The sequence below is a fragment of the Meles meles genome, chromosome 6, assembly GCF_922984935.1.
Source record: "Meles meles chromosome 6, mMelMel3.1 paternal haplotype, whole genome shotgun sequence".
NCBI classification, from domain to species: Eukaryota; Metazoa; Chordata; class Mammalia; order Carnivora; family Mustelidae; genus Meles; species Meles meles.
This window is the reverse complement of record NC_060071.1, coordinates 137,884,436-137,902,267: the sequence shown is the minus strand read 5'-3', so window position 1 is coordinate 137,902,267 and position 17,832 is coordinate 137,884,436. Positions and strand designations below refer to the sequence as shown.

At 43.6% G+C, this 17,832-nt stretch overlaps 1 protein-coding gene across 1 annotated transcript in view; it reads right to left on the bottom strand.

Moving 5' to 3' along the window:
- Positions 1-751, bottom strand: part of ZFYVE1 (zinc finger FYVE-type containing 1) — a 56,700-nt gene extending 55,949 nt beyond the window's left edge. Inside the window, exon 1 of the mRNA XM_046007809.1 lies at positions 525-751. The gene's annotated coding sequence lies outside the window, so the exon portion shown is untranslated. The remainder of the gene's footprint in view (positions 1-524) is intronic.
- Positions 752-17,832: the final 17,081 nt, after the last annotated feature.

The window sequence follows — 17,832 nt, the reverse complement described above, 5'->3', positions numbered from 1 at the left end:
ACTCCTCCCTCTAGTAATCAATCTATCAATCTTATTTTTAGACAAACAGGAAGGCAAGGGAGTGACTAGGAGACCTTATTTACACCCTAACCTCAGCCATGCCCACCCAGCTCCCTCAACAGAAACAAAAATCGAAATTAGCCACAATTTATAAAAATATAAAATCAACCTCCAAAAGAACACCCCACCGCCGTACCGGCCAAGCAAACAATCTGCCCACTCGGGCCCCCACCTCGACACCTCTCTCCAGCCGGGGATTCCTCACCCTTCCTTTCTCCCGGGCAACACCACCACAACCCGAGGGGCACGAGCAGAGTCTAAACAAAGAAGGTCCCCCAAAATCCACCCCCACGCTGGCAGAGGCCAGAGCCGAATCCATTGTTTATACTACCCCACCCCCACCCCAGCCGCACCCGCCCCCCCCCCCCGCCCCCGGGGGCAGCCGGAGCACCAGGACTATCGCTTGCCCGGCCCTGGGCCGTGCCCTTCCCTCCCCGTCCGCGGCGGCCCGGGGATCCCACTACCGAGCAGCTCCGCCGCGGCGAGGTGGCGTCGGGGGACCGCAGGGCGCCGGCGGGGGCGGGAGCTGTTCCTCAGGGCACCGGAGGATCCATCCTCATCTCCATCTCCGCCCCCCCTCCTCCTTCTCTGCCTCCGGGCTTCCTCCTCTCCTGTTGTCAGTTGGGATCAGCTGATCGGAGTGAACTTCTCCCAGCTCAGACTACCAGGAAGGCGTGAGCAGTGCAGTCCAGAGAGAGAAGAGAGGGAGAGGGTGGAGTCCTACGCCGGCGAGGGCGGAGAAGGGCGCGCACAGCTTCCTGGGAAATGTAGTCCCCTGGACGTGCGTCCCTCCCCACCTCCCGGAAGTCAGGGCTCTAAATGACTACAACTCCCAGGACGAAAAAGGCTGCTCCTGTGAGGAGGCGGTAAAGACAGGCGGTGGAGCATTTCGGGACTTGGAGTTTTTGCATTACTGCGGTGGTCGGAGGTTTCAGCGCGTTGTTTTGGGTAGTGGCCGGAGAGGGAATGGCGCTAAATTAGACGAGTGATGTAATGTGTAGTATAGTTGACGCAAATAACTCGATTTCCCGAACCCATATTGCACACCATTCCTTCAAAAATGTGTAAAAACAAGCCATCTCCTCTTCCCTGATTTCACCTTGCCCAAGTTAGGAAATGACCAGAAAGGACTGATAAAAGAATATAACTACTGTTGGAGTTTTGTTTTCCCTTTATGGGTATTCAAGCTGATTTTTTTTTCCTTACCTTTTACTTTTCGACCTTTTCTTACATAGTTTTAGAACTTTTGAATTTTAAATCGTCTTTAAGTTAGACGGGGTTCATCATTTCATAATAATGGTTAACATTGTTATCTGGCTTTTCTAAAAAGCCATGTATTTGTTTTGGGTTTTGTTTGTTTGTTTCTTGGAACGACACTGAAAGAAAGCCTGCTGTGATAAAAAGAGCACTAGCGTGAGATGCCAGAGACTGGGTGCTCGTTCTAGAAAGCTTCTGGGTAAGTCACTCAACCCCTCCATGAAATAAAGGAATTATACTTTATCAATTCTGAAGTCTCTGCCAATTCTAACGTTCTATGATTCGATCTTGATAATTGTTAACCCAGTAGAGAAATCTAAGGTTAAAGGACTTGCCAAGTCACACAGCAAATTATTGACAAAGCTGGAACAAGAATCCATCTCCTCGCTTAGTCACATACTCTTTTATGTTTCAAAGGACATAATTAGCCCAATAGTAAAACCAAATCTATGTAATAATGAGTGAGCACATGTGAGGGTTATATTGCTGAAAATTATGTTTTCAAGACTGAGCAGATCACCTACAGTTGGGCTAACTAAACAAATGACCGAGAATTTTTTTTTCCTATGCTTATCACTAAACTTTAATATGATTAAAAACTAAGCTGTCTATATCACTTTAAAACTTCAAAGTTTTGGGGCGCCTGGGCGACTCAGTGGGTTAAGCCTCTGCCTTCCGCTCGGGCATGATCTCAGGGTCCTGGCATCAAGCCCCATATTGGGCTCTCTGCTCAGTGGGGAGCCTGCTTCCCCCTCTCTCTCTCTGCCTGCCTCTCTGGCTACTTGTGATCTCTGTCAAATAAATAAACAAAATCTTTTAAAAAAAAAAATTCAAAGTTTCAAAGTAGGAAAGGAAAAGAGATTTTCTTTTCTTTTTAAGATTTTATTTATTTATTTGAGAGAGAGAGAGCACAGCTGGGGAGAGAGGCAGTGGGAGAGGGAGAGGGGGAGAAACAGACTCCGCATTGAGCAGGGAGCCAGCCACGTGGATCAATCCCAGAACTCTGGGATGGTGACCTGAGCTGAAGGCAGCTGCTTAACAACTGAGCCACACCAATGCCCCATTAGTTTCTAAGAGGAGTTTTAGGGGCACATAGCTGGCTTAGGCATCAGAGAGTATAAATCTTGATATCAGGGTTGTGAGTTCGGGCCCTGTGCTGGGTCTTAAAAGTAAAATCTTTTTTATCGGGCGCCTGGGTGGCTCAGTTGTTAAGCAGCTGCCTTTGGCTCAGGTCATGATCCCAGGGTACTGGGATTGAGCCCTGCACGGAGCCCTGCAACGAGCCCCGCATCGAGCCCCACAACGAGCCCCACAATGAGCCCCGCATCGAGCCCCACATCGAGCCCTGCATCCAGCTCCCAGCTCGAGTGGGAAGTCTGCTTTTCCCTCTCCCACTCCCCCTGCTTGTGAAGTTCCCTCTCTTGCTGTATCTCTGTCAAATAAATAAATAAAATCTTTAAAAGTAAAAATAAAATCTTTTTTTTAAAAGGGGGGGAGGGATTTTTAGTAAGTCAAGAGAATAGATCTTGAGTTAGGCTCTTAAAAATTCCCTAGAGGAGGCACCTGGGTGGCTCAGTGGGTTAAGCCTCTGCCTTCGTCTCAGGTCATGGTCTCAGGGTCCTGGGATTGAGCCCAACATCTTTACAAAAAAGATTAAAATATAAAATATTTTTAAAAAGCCCTAGAGGGAGTGCCTGGGTGGCTCTCAGTTGAGCAGCTCAGGTCATGAACTTGGAGTCTTGAGATGGAGCCCCACGTCAGGCTCTGTGCTCAGCACAAAGTCAGCTTGAGATCCTTCTCCCTCTCCTTCAGCCCCTCCCCCTGCTCACACTATCTCTCTAAAATAAAATAAAATTTTTAAAGTTGTAATAAGCACCCTAAAACCGTGGGAAATTATTATCTCCAAGGAATATAAGGTGAGGAAGAAAAAGGACTTTATTTAAATTAATTCGTAAAGGGCGCCTGGGTGGCTCAGTTGGTTAAGCATCTGCCTTTGGCTCAGGTCATGATCCCAGAGTCCTGGGATGGAGTCCTGGGTTGGAGTCCTGGGTTGGAGTCCTGGAATGGAGTCCTGGGATCAAGTCCTGCGTCTGGCTTGTGCCAGACTCCTGCCAGAGTACCTGGCTGGTGCTCTCTCTCTCTCTCTCTCTCAATCTCTCCCTTGTTCACTCTCTCTCTCTTAAATATATAAATTAAAAAATCTTTAAAAAAAGTAAATCCATTTGTACTTTTTTTTAAAGATTTTATTTATTTATTTGACAGCACAAGCAGGCGGAGGGGCAGAAGGAGAGGCAGAAGCAGGCTCCCCGTTGAGCAGAGAGCCCGATGTGAGGCTCAGTTCCAGGACCCCAGATCATGACCTGAGTCAAAGGCAGATGCTTAACCCACTGAGCCACCCAGGCACCCCATTTGTACTTTTTTTTTTTTTTAAGATTTTTTTGAGAGAGAGAGAAAGAGCCGGGGTAAAGGAGAAGGGACAGAGGCAGAGGGAGAGAGAGAGTCTCCTCTAGCCGACTTCTACACTGATCATGAAGCCTGATGCAGGGCTCCATCCCACGACCCTAAAAACCCTGAGATTGTGACCTGAGCCAAAATCGAGAGTCGGTCGTTCAATCAACTGAACCACCCAAGCACCCCTGTACTTTTCATTTTATTTTATTTTTAAGTAATCTGTATACCCAATGTGGGACTCAAACCTACAACCCCTAGATCAAGAGTCACACGCTCCATTGACTGAGCCGTCCAGGTGCCCTAAAATAAATTTGTACTCTTGAAGCTTTTTACTATGTAAGTGCAGTTATGTCAATCATAATGAAAAAAACCTCTTTTTATTTAACAGATAATTGGAATTATGAGACCCGTTTTTGTTGTTGCTTTTTTTATTCATTTTCATTCTTCGTGTGCTTATTTTTTACTACATCTTACTTGGAAAATTATTTGAGGCCTTGGATAAAGGTTCATTGCTCCAGAGAGAATTTGCTTTTCCTTCGGCCAGAAGGGGCCACTTTAGGGTATAGTCACTATCTCGAATTTTTTTGTTTAATGACCAGGAGATGTGTATTGGGTTACATGTCCCTGGGAGGACTGTCTTATGGGTCCAGTGCCCCCTCTGCCGTTCTCCTCAACCACTTTCTTCCAAGACAATGTTCTTTCCAGTCTGTCAAATGGTCTATTTTTGTTGACAATTTAGCTTTACACTGAATTACACCGAATTATACAAAATTACACTGAATGTAGCGTTACACTGAAACTGTAGCCCTCTGCGGTCCCAGCTTTAGACTTTCTGCTCCCACCAAGCCCAGGGCTTTGTCTTCAGTCCCACATGGCCCATAAGGCCTAGAAAAACCAAGCTTAAGTTGCCAATTAAGGAACATGCCCCAGGACAAAAGAGACATCATTGCTCCACTTACCCTCTAAATCCTGCCTTCACCTATTTTTTTAGTCTGATAATTACATATCTCCTTGTTGACTCTTCAGTATCTTACCAGCCTTTTTGTTGTTTTCAGCAGGATGAACTGTTTGCCCTATACTGAGTCATAAAACAAAAAGGGAACAATCAAGCTAGGGGTTCGCTCAGAGAAGGAACTGACGATCAGGGCACATGTTCAGATCCCGGGTGTTGGCAGTGTTCAACCCTTAACCTCCGCGATGGTTGTGCTAATCCTCACTTGATCATTTTGCTTTAGACAATGTATACATCTTCCGTTCGTACATCTCATCATAAAAGATAAAATTTTAAATTCTTAATTAGGAAAAGGTTAGTAAAGTAAAGTTAAAATAAAAGTAAATTCTAGGGGCAAAGTCATTAAGCATCTGCCTGATGCAGAGCTCAGATCATGATCCCAGGGTTCTGGGATCGAGCCCCCGCATCGGGCCCCCTGCTCAGCGGGAAGCCTGCTTCTCCCTCTCCCACTCCCCCTGGAGGTCACAACTCTCTGGCTGTGTCTCTCTCTGTCAAAAAAATAAATAAAATCTTTTTTTTTTTTTAAGATTTTATTTATCTATTTGACAGAGAGAGATCGCAAGTAGGCAGAGAGGCAGGCAGAGAGAGAGAGGAGGAAGCAGGCTCCCTGCTGAGCAGAGAGCCAGACGCGGGGCTCCATCCCTAGACCCTGAGATCATGACCCGAGCCGAAGGCAGCGGCCTAACCCACTGAGCCACCCAGGTGCCCCCCAAAAAAAAAAGTAAGTTCTACGAGGTAAGCAAACCAAGGCCTTGGACTTAATAGAATCATTTCCTTAAGCTGTTCAACATAACATTACAAAGATCTTAATAAGGGCCACAGGCTGGCTCCCTTGGTGGAACATGTGACTTTTGACCTCAGGCTTGTGAGTTTGAGCCCCACACTGAGGATAGACATTACATTAAAAAAGAAGAAGAGGGGCGCCTGGGTGGCTCAGTGGGTTAAGCCGCTGCCTTCGGCTCAGGTCATGATCTCAGGGTCCTGGGATCGAGGCCCGCATCGGGCTCTCTGCTCAGCAGCGAGCCTGCTTCCCTCTCTCTCTCTCTCTGCCTGCCTGTCTACTTGTGATCTCTCTCTGTCAAATAAATAAATAAAATCTTTAAAAAAAAAAAAAGAAGAAGAGGAAGAAGAAAAAGATCTTAACAATATTTAGCCACAATGGGAAAATAAAACAAGTAGAAGACAGGTTTGCAAGCTTGTGCCCTTCAACTTCCCCTTTAAAGTGAGTCCTTAACATAAACACACATACACAATTGATCTTCAGCTACTAAAACACACATTTCTTTTATTTTTTTAAGATTTATGTATTTATTATTTGAGAGAGGAGGACAGGGGCAGAGGGAGAGGGAGAGAATCTCAAGCAGACTCCCTACTGAGTGCAGAGCCTGATGCAGGGCTGGATCTCATGGCTCTGAGATCATGAACTGAGCCGAAATCAAGAGTTGGATACTTTCCGTACTGAGCCTAAAATAAGTGTCCTTAAAATAAACTTTTTTAAGGGCTACATCTGGGTATCCAGTATGGATTAAGATAACTCCATTTCCCAAATGGTGCTAGGAGATGACATTCATTTCCTTGTTAAATTTGCCGTATCCCAGAATCCAACCTTCAGACTTACATGTATAGTTTTGATTTTTATCACCCACCTAGAGTGGATCTTTTTCTCTCTAAGCAATTTTACCGGATTGAGGATGCCAATCCAATAGTTTGCAATGAAATGTTACTGTTACCTAGATGGGAATGCTCAAAATTAACAGTTAACACACTGGTTCCCATGATAATAGTTCTCATGACAATAGTCCTATGGAGAAGCCTGTTGAAAAGATACTTAGTGAAAGGTGCCTGGGTGGCTCAGTCATTAAGCATCTGCCTCTGGCTAAAGTCATGATCCCAGAATCCTGGGATCAAGCCCGACATCAGGCTCCTTGCCTGGCAGGAAGCCTGCTTCTCCCTCACCCTCTCCAACTCTCCCTGTTCATGTTCCCTCTCTTGCTGTGTCTCTCTCCCTCAAATAAATAATTTTTTCTTTTCTTTTTTTTTTTTAATTTATTTGGCAGAGAGATCACAAGTAGGCAGAGAGGCAGGCAGAGAGAGAGAGGGAAGTAGGCTCCCTGCTGAGCAGAGAGCCCGATGCGGGGGCTTGATCCCAGGACCCTGAGATCATGACCTGAGCCAAAGGCAGAGGCTTTAACACACTGAGCCACCCAGGTGCCCCCATAATTTTTTTTTAAAAGGTTACTTGGTGAGTATAGAATCAGAACAAGAAAAAGGTAATCAGAGCAATTGAATATTTATGGTAAAAGACTAATATCCGTAGACCTCTCATTTGAGATGGTCTTTGCCCAAGGAACCAGAATAACTAAATTCTAAAGTTATGTTTCTCCTTGAAATGATGTGGCTACCCATGAAGACAGAACTCAGGGGTCAATCTGTATTTAAAAAGAAAGTTAATTGATTGGATAAGGTATTAGGTATCTTAGACTTGTTGAGAAGTTTGGACCATCAGGCTCAAAAACTGGTCAGGTACAAGGGAGGAAGTTAGCAGGAATCACAATCAAGCTCTTACCTTGTGAGGTCAGGGCAGGATGCCATCATTAGCATTGTCTCCAATGAATACCTTTTCCACTGCACTCTTTAAGGTCCTGCCACCACTGTACTCTCAATGACAGCAAGGGTGATAAGCAGAATAATGGTCCCTAAAGATATGCCATGTCCCAATTCTCAGAAACTCTAGATATGTGACCTACATGTGAAAGAGACTTTGCCCGTGTGACTACAGTTAAGGATCTTAAGATGGGAAGCGTTTCTTGGGTTATGCAAGTGGGCCTGATCTAATCACAGAGCAGACAGCCTTTCTCAGCCATAGTCATAGACAGACATGATGACAGAAAGAGTCAGAATTGCTGGCTTTGAAGATGGAGAAAAGGAACCAAGAGCCAAGGAAACCAGGGGTGGGGGGAGTGGGAGGGAGCAGCTAGAAGCTGGAAAACTCAAGGAAACAAATTATCCCCTACAGATTCAGGAAGGAACACAGTCTTGCCAACACCTTGATTTTACTCCAGTGAACTTGAATCCAACTTCTGACATATAAAACTAGAAGGGCAGTTCTTCCTGCCCAGGGACAGGACCTTGCTTTAATAAGAATACCTTCAGGGGTGCCTGGGTGGCTCAGTGGGTTAAGCCTCTGCCTTTGGCCCAGGTCATGATCTCGGGGTCCTAGGATCGAGCCCCGCGTCGGGTTCTCTGCTCAGCAGGGAGCCTGCTTCCTCCTCTCTCTCTGCCTGCCTCTCTGCCTGCCTCTCTGCCTACGTGTGATCTCTGTCTGTGAAATAAATAAATAAAAATATTTTAAAAATTAAAAAAAATAAGACCTTTAAAATTATACATATAAGATAATAAATCTATGTTGTTTTAACCCATTAAATGTGTGGTGATTTGTTATGGCAGTAAAAGAAAACTAACACAGCAGTACTGCTATGAGCAATTTCTAAGCTTTTCTGCATTTTTATATTTGTCTCTCAAGATTCAAAATCCTGGGCAGGAGAATCTAATGTCTCACACACATCACATACCCAATAGCCTGGATATAGGCAAAGTGGAAAGAAGGAGGATCTTTTCTCTTGAGCTCCAGAATCGGAGGCATGCCATGGTGAGGGATTACCCCCAGATCGAAAGGGACATTGGATGTTGGACCACAAAATAACAAATTAGAGGCAATTCTGGGTTTTGCCAAGAGCACCTTGCTTTATCTTTATCTATACTTAAATGGCTGACCTTACTCCACTTTTGGTTTTTCTTTTTTTTTTTTTATATATATTTTATTTATTTATTTGACAGAGAGCTAGAGAGAGAGCACAGTAAGCAGAGCTGCAGGGAGAGGGGGAGAGAGAGAAGCAGGCTCTCTGCCAAACAGGGAGCCCGATGTGGGGCCTGATCCCAGGACCCTGGAATCATGACCCGAGCTGAAGGCAGCCGCTTAACCAACTGAGCCACCCGGGCGCCCCTGGCTTTTCTTCAAATATGATAACGTATTTCATCAGGTTAGATTTAAGTCCTGCCAATACATGAGCTGTATCTTTCTTCCATTAGTTAAGACGGAAACCACAAATCGAACTGCCTTAACCAATAAAAGAAATGTCCTGGCTCACATAACTGAACAATCTGGCCAATTACAATTTCAGCCAAAGCACAGTCTAGGACTCAGATAACATGCTCAGGACCTTGTTTCCCTCTCTAGTTCTCAGCTTTGGATACGCACCCAAACAATTTTTCACAAAGGTGCAAAAGCAATTCAATACAGGTAGGATACCCTTCCCTCTTTCCTGGAGGAAGGATGGCGCTGGAGCCATTGGACAAAAAATAGACCAAAAAAAAAAATAATAACCTTAACGTGAAACTCATTTATAATTACAGAAAAATTAGTTAAAAACTGGGGGCACCTGACTGGCTCAGTGGTCAGAGTATGTGACTCTTGATCTCAGGGTCATAAGTCCACGCTGCACACTGGGTTCAGAAATTATTTAAAAATAAAATCTTCAGGGGGGCACCTGCGTGGCTCAGTGGGTTAAAGCCTCTGCCTTCGGCTCGGGTCATGATCCTGGGATCCTGGGATCGAGCCCCATATCGGGCTCTCTGCTCAGTGGGGAGCCTGCATCCTCCTCTCTCTCTGCCTGCTTCTCTGACTACTTGTGATCTCTCTCTGTCAAATAAATAAATAAAATCTTTTAAAAATAATAAAATAAAATAAAATCTTCAGGAAAAAAATTAATTCAAAACTGATCATAGATTTTTTTTAAAGATTTTATTTACTCATGAGAGACAGAGATTGAGAGAGAGTGGCAGAGGCAGAGGGAGAAGCAGGCTCCCTGCGGAGCAGAGAGTCAGATGTGGGGCTCAATCCCAGGACCCTGGGATCATGACGTGAGCTGAAGGCAGAGGCTTAACTGACTGAGCCATTCAGGTGCCCCTGATTATAGATTTAAATACAAGAGGCAAAACTGGTTTCAGGAGAAAACATGAGAAAATCCAAGATCTAGGCTGAGTGAAGAATTCTTAGATATGATACCAAAAGCACAATTCATAAAAGACAAAATTGATCTAAAAGAGAAAGACCTCATAGGGAGTGCCTGGGTGACTCAGTCGGTTAAGCATCTGCTTTGGCTCAGGTCATGATTCTGGAGTCCTGGAGTTCCGGGATCCAGCCCCACATTGGGAGTCGACGCCTCCCTCTGCCTCTAACGCTGCTGGTGCTCTCTCTCTCTCACAAATAAATAAATAAATAAAATCTTGAAAGAAAGGAAGGAAGGAAGAAAAAAAGGAAGGAAGAAAGAGACAGACTTTATCAAATGAAAGCTTTTCCTCTGTGAAAAGGCCCATGGTAACCATACTATGAGTTGGGAAAAGAAACCAAAATCATGGCCCAGAATTGTATTCAACATAGGAATTCATGGGGTGCCTGGGTGGCTCAGTTGTTAGGCGTCTGCCTTCGGCTGGGGTCATGTTCCTGAGGTCCTAGGATCAACCCCCACATAGGGCTCCCTGCTCAGTGGGAAGCCTGCTTCTCCCTCTGCCACTCCTCCTGCTTGTGTCTTCCCTCTCTCGCTGTGTCTCTCTCTGTCAAATGAATAAAGAAAATCTTTAAAAACATTTTTTTAAAGATTTTATTTATTTATTTGACAGCGAGAGAGAGAGAGATCACAAGCAGGCAGAGAGGCAGGCAGAGAGAGAGAGAGAGGGAAGCAGGCTCCCCGCCGAGCAGAGAGCCCGATGCGGGACTCGATCCTAGGACCCTGAGATCACGACCCGAGCCGAAGGCAGCGGCTTAACCCACTGAGTCACCCAGGCGGCCCTAAAAACATTTTTTTTAAATAAGAAAGAAAACCATAGGAATTTGGGCAGCATTCAAACACCACCCATTATTTTTACTACTAAGGCTAAAACAGTTATGTCGTTTGGAATGATTAACTCTTTGAAGCTCTACGGTAGGTAGAAAAGGCAAAATAGAGACCTTCTAAAGTATCTTCTTAGTGAATAATTACTTTGTTTTTCTCTGAAAACGGCAGCATCAATCCTCAGAGGCGGGCCCTGACGGACCCCACTGGTGTTCTACCAGCCTGATCCCTGGCTGTGCCGGTCAGATGCTCTGTCCAGGGAATATGGAACTGACATCCAAAAACAATGAACAGAGGGACATTTGTTACTAAGACTGGGCTGTATACATAATCTCTTTCCTATGTTGAGAGATAGACCTGTTGTATAAGCGTCGATGAACCATGTGTCCAGGGGACTGATCAAGGACCATGAGTCCAGAGCAATGGCAATAAATAAATAAATAAAAGGAACAGTTTGGAATTCAGAATGAGACTTCCCATTTCGAAGATTATGCCTGACTTGATATTCTAAAAAGCCTTATGTAAGCAGAATACTCAGATGTTGAATAAACTACACTGGGTGGCTCAGTGGGTTAAAACCTCTGCTTTTGGCTCAGGTCATGATATCAGGGTCCTGGGATCGAACACTGTTGGGGCCTCTCTGCTCAGCGGGGAGCCTCTCTCTCTGTCTGCCTCTCTGCTTCCCTGTGATCTCTCTGTCAAAAATACAAATAAAATCTTACAAAAATATACATTTTTTAAAAGATTTTATTTATTTACTTGTCGGAGAGAGCATAAGCAAGGGGAGCAGCAGGCAGAGGGAGAAGAAGGCTCCCGGCTGAGCAAGGAGCCCAGTGGGGGACTTGATCCCAGATCCCTGGATCCTGGAATCATGACCTGAGCTGAAGGCAGGCGCTTAACGGACTGAGCCACCAAGGCTGAGCCATTGAGGTGTCCCCATAATTATACATTTAAATGCAGTACTAAACTGGCAGGAAAATAAGGGGAATCTCCAAATGTTAAAAAAAGAAAAGAAGGAAGGAAGGAAGGAAAGAAAAGACAAGACAAGACTCCCAGAGAGGTAAGTTTGTGGGGAAGCCCCAGGATAATCAGTAATGATGTAGGAGAATAGGAAACTAAATCTTCCTTTTTTTTTTTTTTAAGATTTTTATTTATTTATTTAACAGAGAGAGACACAGCAAGAGATGGAACACAAGCAGGGAGAGTGCGAAAGGGAGAAGCAGGCTTCCTGCCGAGCAGGGAGCCCGATGAGGGACTCGATCCCAGGACCCTAGGATCATGACCTGAGCTGAAGCCAGAAGCTTAACGACTGAGACACCGAGGCGCTCCAGGAAACTAGGTCTTGGGCAATAAAAGAGAGCCCTTGAAAAAGAGAACTTAGAGCCTCAACAGGCTGAGTGAAGGGTGAGCTAGAAAGAAATGTTGCCTGCCAGCAAAGGGAGCAAAAAAGAAACCTGTCTTAGTGCGTGTGCGACTCCAGGTGCCCTATACTGTAATAATGATAATGCTACTGCTAATAATAGTGATAATAATAGTCTTTGCTGGGAATTTGGGAACATCGTTTTTTCCCCCATGAGGGTCTGAGTTTGAATTGAAGTGATCCCAGGCTGGTAGTGCATTGTGGCACACAGCGGATATAAATGAAAACCCTCTCTGGAAGAAAAAGTCTTCCACCCAAGTTCCAAGTATTGTCACAGATAAACTTAAACTAAATACACCTCAAAAGCAAGCCCCCATGAATAAGAATCAGCAAACAGTGGGATTTGCTTATCTCTGAGATGCTCAGTTATTGTAATTATCAAATATATTAATCATATAGAGAGAATTTTTTGATTTGCTAAAACTAGCAAGAAATTGTAAAAAATTAAAAATGACAAGCAGAACTTCCAGGGAGAAAATACAAAAGTAATCTTGGTGCGCGGGTGGCTGAGTGGGTTAAGCCTTGCCTTGGGCCCAGGTCATGATCTCAGGGTCCTGGGATTGAGCCCCACATCAGGCTCTCTGCTCGGCGGGGAGCCTGCTTCCCCTCTCTCTCTGCCTACTTGTCATCTCTCTCTCTCTCTGTCAAATAAATTTTAAAAATCTTAAAAAAAAAGTAATCCTAAAAATTCAATGGACTTCTGGGAGACTTGGGTGGCTTAATTGGTTGACCTGACTTGGTTTTGGCTCAGGTCATGATCTCGGGGTTGTGGGATCAAGCCCCATGTCGGGCTTTGACTTGTCCCCCCCACTCAATAAATAAATAAATCTTAAAAAAAAATTCAGTGGAGTAGTAGGAACCAGATTTACCCTCGTACATTAAGCAGCTAGAAAGCTAGACAAAATATATGAAACGATGATTTTGAGACAACAAGCAGGAGAAGATATTAATGTCTGAAAAAAAAAGAAAGAAAGAAGTGAGGTGAGCCCTATAATTGGCCACTGACAGTGTTTGCACCTGGAGAGAGTTTCCAGGTGCAGTGCAGGGAGTGAGAACCCAAGCTGATCCTAGCAGTGGCACTTAGTTGAAGAGACAAAGTTCAGGGATGCTTGCCTGCCTCAGTCAGTAGAGCATATGACTCTTGATCTTGGGGTTGTGAGTTTAAGCCACACATTGGGTAAAGAGATTACTTGAAAATGAAATCTTTAAAAAAGAGAGAGAGAAGGAGACAGTTCAGAGTACAGAGAGGTTATAGGGACTGGAATTTATAGGGAGAAATACAAAGGAAGAGAAAATTTCTAGTGAGAACTCAGGAGATCTATCGATCTATTAAGTTGAATTTTAGTTTAAAACCTTCCTAGAGGGGCACCTGGGTGGCTCAGTCGGTTAAGCGTCTGCCTTTGGCTCAGGGTCCTGGGATCGAGTCCCACATCGGGCTCCCTGCCCAGCAGGGTGTCTGCTTCTCCCTCTCCTTCTGTCCCTTTCCCTGCTCATTCTCTCTCTCTCTCTCTTTCAAATAAATAAATAAAGTCTTTAAAAAAAAATAAAATCTTCCTAGAAAAATAAAAATAATAAAACCTTCCTAGAAAGACAATTCCAAGCCCAGATGACTTTGGTGGTGAATTCTATTAAACATTTATCGAAAAAAAGTAATACAATTCTATACAAATTCTTCCAGAAACAGAAGAGGAAGGAACACTTTCGAACTTATTTTATTTTATTGAGGCATATTTGGCATGTGGCATTATATTTATGTCAGGTGTCCATACACATTGTGAAATGATCGCTACAGTATGTCTAATTAACATCCATTCACCATACATAGTTATAAAACTTTCTTTCTTTTTTTTAAACATACATAGTTATAAAACTTTCTTTCTTATGATGAGAACTTTTAAGATTTACTCTTAGAAACTTTCAAATGTGTAATACAGTATTGTTAACTATAGTCATTATGTAGTACATTACATCCTCTTGATAAATATCAAGATAAATAAATATCAATTTATAACTGGAAATTTGTACTTTTTACTTCCTTCACCCATTTTACATGCCCCCCACCCTTGACCTCAGGCAACCACCAATCTCTTCTCTATATCTATCTGTTTTGCAGGGGTTTTTTTGGTTCCACATAGAAGTGAAAATACACAGTATTTTTTATTTCACTTAGCATAATGCCCTCAAGGTCCATCCATGTTGTGGTAATGGCAAGATTTCATTCTGTTTAATGGGTGAATAACATTTCATTGTGTGTATATACCACCTCATCTTTATCCATTCATCCATTAATGGTATAGAGGTTATTTCCGTATCTTGGCTATTGTAAATAATGTTACAGTGAACATAGGGGTACATATATCTTTTCAGGTTAGTTTTTTTTCATTTTCTTTTTTTTTTTTTTTAAGATTTTATTTATTTATTTGGCAGAGAGAGATCACAAGCAGATAGAGAGACAGGCAGAGAGAGAGGGAAGCAGGCTCCCTGCTGAGCAGAGAGTCCGATGCGGGACTTGATCCCAGGACCCTGAGATCATGACCTGAGCCGAAGGCAGCGTGGCTCAACCCACTGAGCCACCCAGGCGCCCCTTTTTTTCATTTTCTTCAGATAAATATCTGGAAGTAAGAATTGCTGGATTGTATGGCAGTTCTATCCTGATTCATTCATTCATTCATTCATTTACTTATTTATTTAGAGAAAGAGCATGAGCCAGGGGACTGGCAGAGGGACCGGGAGAGAGAATTTCGAGCAGACTCTGTGCTGAGCACGGAGCCCTACACGGAGCTGGATCTCAAGACCCTGAGATCATGACCTGACCCAAAATCAAGTGTCGGACATTTAACTGACTGAGCCACCCAGACCCACCAGTAGTTCTATTTTTAATCTTAGGGAGAATCTCCCTACTGTTTGAACAGACAAAGATACCTTAAATTAGGCAACAGTTGTTTTGTTTTGTTTTGATTTACAGTTTCTTAAGTATGACATCAAAAGCACAAGTAAATAAAAAAATAGATTGGACTTCATCAAAATTAAGAACTTCTGTGAATCAAGACACTATAAAAAGAGGGAAAAAGCAACCCACAGGATGGAAAAAAAATATTTGTAAAACATATCTGATCAGAGGTAATATTCAGAATATTTAAATATTCTTAAAGCACAATAACGAAAATCAAATAATCCAATTAAAAACAGGAATTTGAATAGATATTTCTCCAAAGGGGATTTACAAGTGCCCAGCAAACATGTGAAAAGATGCTCAAGGGGCGCCTGGGTGACTCAGTGGGTTGAGCCTCTGCCTTCAGCTCAGGTCATTGTCCTAGGGTCCTGGGATCGAGCCCCGCATCAGGCTCTCTGCTCAGGAGGGAGCCTGCTTCCTCCTCTCTCTCTGCCTGCCTCTCTGCCTACTTGTGACCTCTGCCTGTCAAATAAATAAAATCTTTAGAAAAAAAAAGATGCTCAAAATCATTAGTCATTAGAGAAATATTAATCAAAATCCTAATGAGATATCACTTCACACCCACTCAAAAAGGTATAATTAGCAAAAAACCCCAAAGAATAACAAGTGTTGGCAATGATATACACAAGTAGAAACCTCAGACTTTGCTGGTGGGAATGTAAAATGGTGCAGCTGCTATGGAAAACAGTTTGGCATTTCCTTAAAAAGTTAAACATAGAACTACCATATGATCCCACAGTTCTATTTCTAGTGATGTAGACAAGAGACTTGAGAACATGTTCGAACAAAAACTTGTACATGGGGGCGCCTGGGTGGCTCAGACGGCTAAGCGTCTGCCTTCAGCTCAGGTCATGACCCTGGGGCGCCTGCTTCTCCCTCTCCCTCTGTTCCTCTCCCCTCCCCTGGCTCATGGTCTCTCTCAAGCATGCTCTCTCTTTCTCTCTCTCTCTCAAATAAGTAAATAAAATCTAAAAAAAAAAACCTTGTACACACATGTATGTAGTACTATTACTCATGGTGGACACAGCCCAAATGTCCATCCGTTGATGAATGGATCAAGAAAATGTAGCAGATTCATACAACAGCATATTATCAGCTTCAAAAGGAATGAAGGACTGTCATGTGGTATCAAGTGGATAAATCTTGAAAATATGCCAAACAAAAGAACCAGACACCAAAGACCACATATTCTGTGATTCCATGTATAGGAAGTGCCCCGAAGAGGCAAATCTATCGAGACAGAAAGCTATTTTGTGATTGCCAGTGGGTCATAAGGAGTGACCACCCAATGTGTATGAAATGTCCATCTGGGGTGATGAAAATGTCCGGATAGTGCTGATTGTCGCACAATACCGTTCATAGACTGAGAGCCACCAAACTGTACACTCTAAAAATTTTTTAAATGGTGACTTTTATGTGACTTTTACTTAAACAAATAAAAAGTGGCTGACAATAATAAGTGTAGTTTTGTCCATGTTGGATTTGAAGTGCCCAGGGAGGGCCACGTGGGTGGCTCAGTTGTTAAGTGTCTGCCTTCAACTCAGGTCATGATCCCTGGGTCCTGGGATGGAGCACCACATCAGGCTCCCGGCCCAATGGGGAGCCTGCTTCTCCCACTCCCGGTGCTGTGTTCCTTCTCTCACTGTCTCTCTCTCTGTCAAATAAATAAATAAAACCTTAAAAAAAAAAAAAGGAAGAAGAAGAAGAAGTGCCAAGGGAATATCCCAGTGCAGGTACATTATAGGTAACTGGCCAATAATGGAAGGGAACTAAGGTGGTCTAGGCTACGGGTGTAGATATGGGAATAGATGATAGTTGAAGCCCTAAGGGTAGATGAGTCAGCTGTGGAATCACTGAAAGCAAGGAGAAGAAGGCCTGTGGAAAACCAACATGTTAAGACAGGAGTGTAAGAAAAGGACCCTCCTAAGTTCAAGCCCCACACTGGGCTCCATCCTGGGCTCGCCTACTTAACATAAATAAATAAAAATTTAAAAATATGTACAAAATAGAAACTAATGTCCGTATATAAGGAAATTCATAAATAAACGGTACAGTGGCCGATGGTTGCCTTCTCAGTATGTTTCCCTCTTCTTCTTTTCCAACAGAATTATAATTTTGGTTCACCTTTACCCAGCACAAGACCTTGGATTTCAGAGAAAGCTGACATGACTCTCAGCTCAAGGGAAAGGCATTTCCAAAGGTAATTGCATCTATCTTATCAAAGATTGTTTCATGCAAGAGCAGGAAACTCAGTTTAGGATGTGATTCAATTCAGATTCCTGGAGCTTGTGGGAAATTCTTCACTGATCTTCGGGGAGAGCTTCTGAAATCCAGTTAGTCTCTCTCCTGAATCAAAAAGCATGTTGGCTCAATATAGCCATCCTATGACCATGAGAGGAGCTGGCCTTAGAATGAGGCCCACATTGGGGTGCCTGGCTGGATCAGTTAGAAGAGTGTATGACTCTTGATCTTGGGGTCTTGGGTTTGAGCCCCACATTGGGTGTAGAAATTACTAAAAGAAAATAAAAATAAACAAAGAAGGCCCATCTGTAGAGCAAAGAGATCGGGAAAAAGCAAGGAAGAACCTTGTTCTTTTCATTTATTTTACTTTATTTCATTTTATTTTATTTATTTGACAGAGAGGGCAAGAGCACAAGCAGAGAGAGTGGCAGGCAGAGGGAGAGGGAGAAGCAGGCCTCCTGCTGATCAGGGAGCCGGATGTGGGGCTGGATCCCAGGACATCCCAGGACGGTGGGATCATGACCCAAGCCAAAGGCAGATGCTTAAC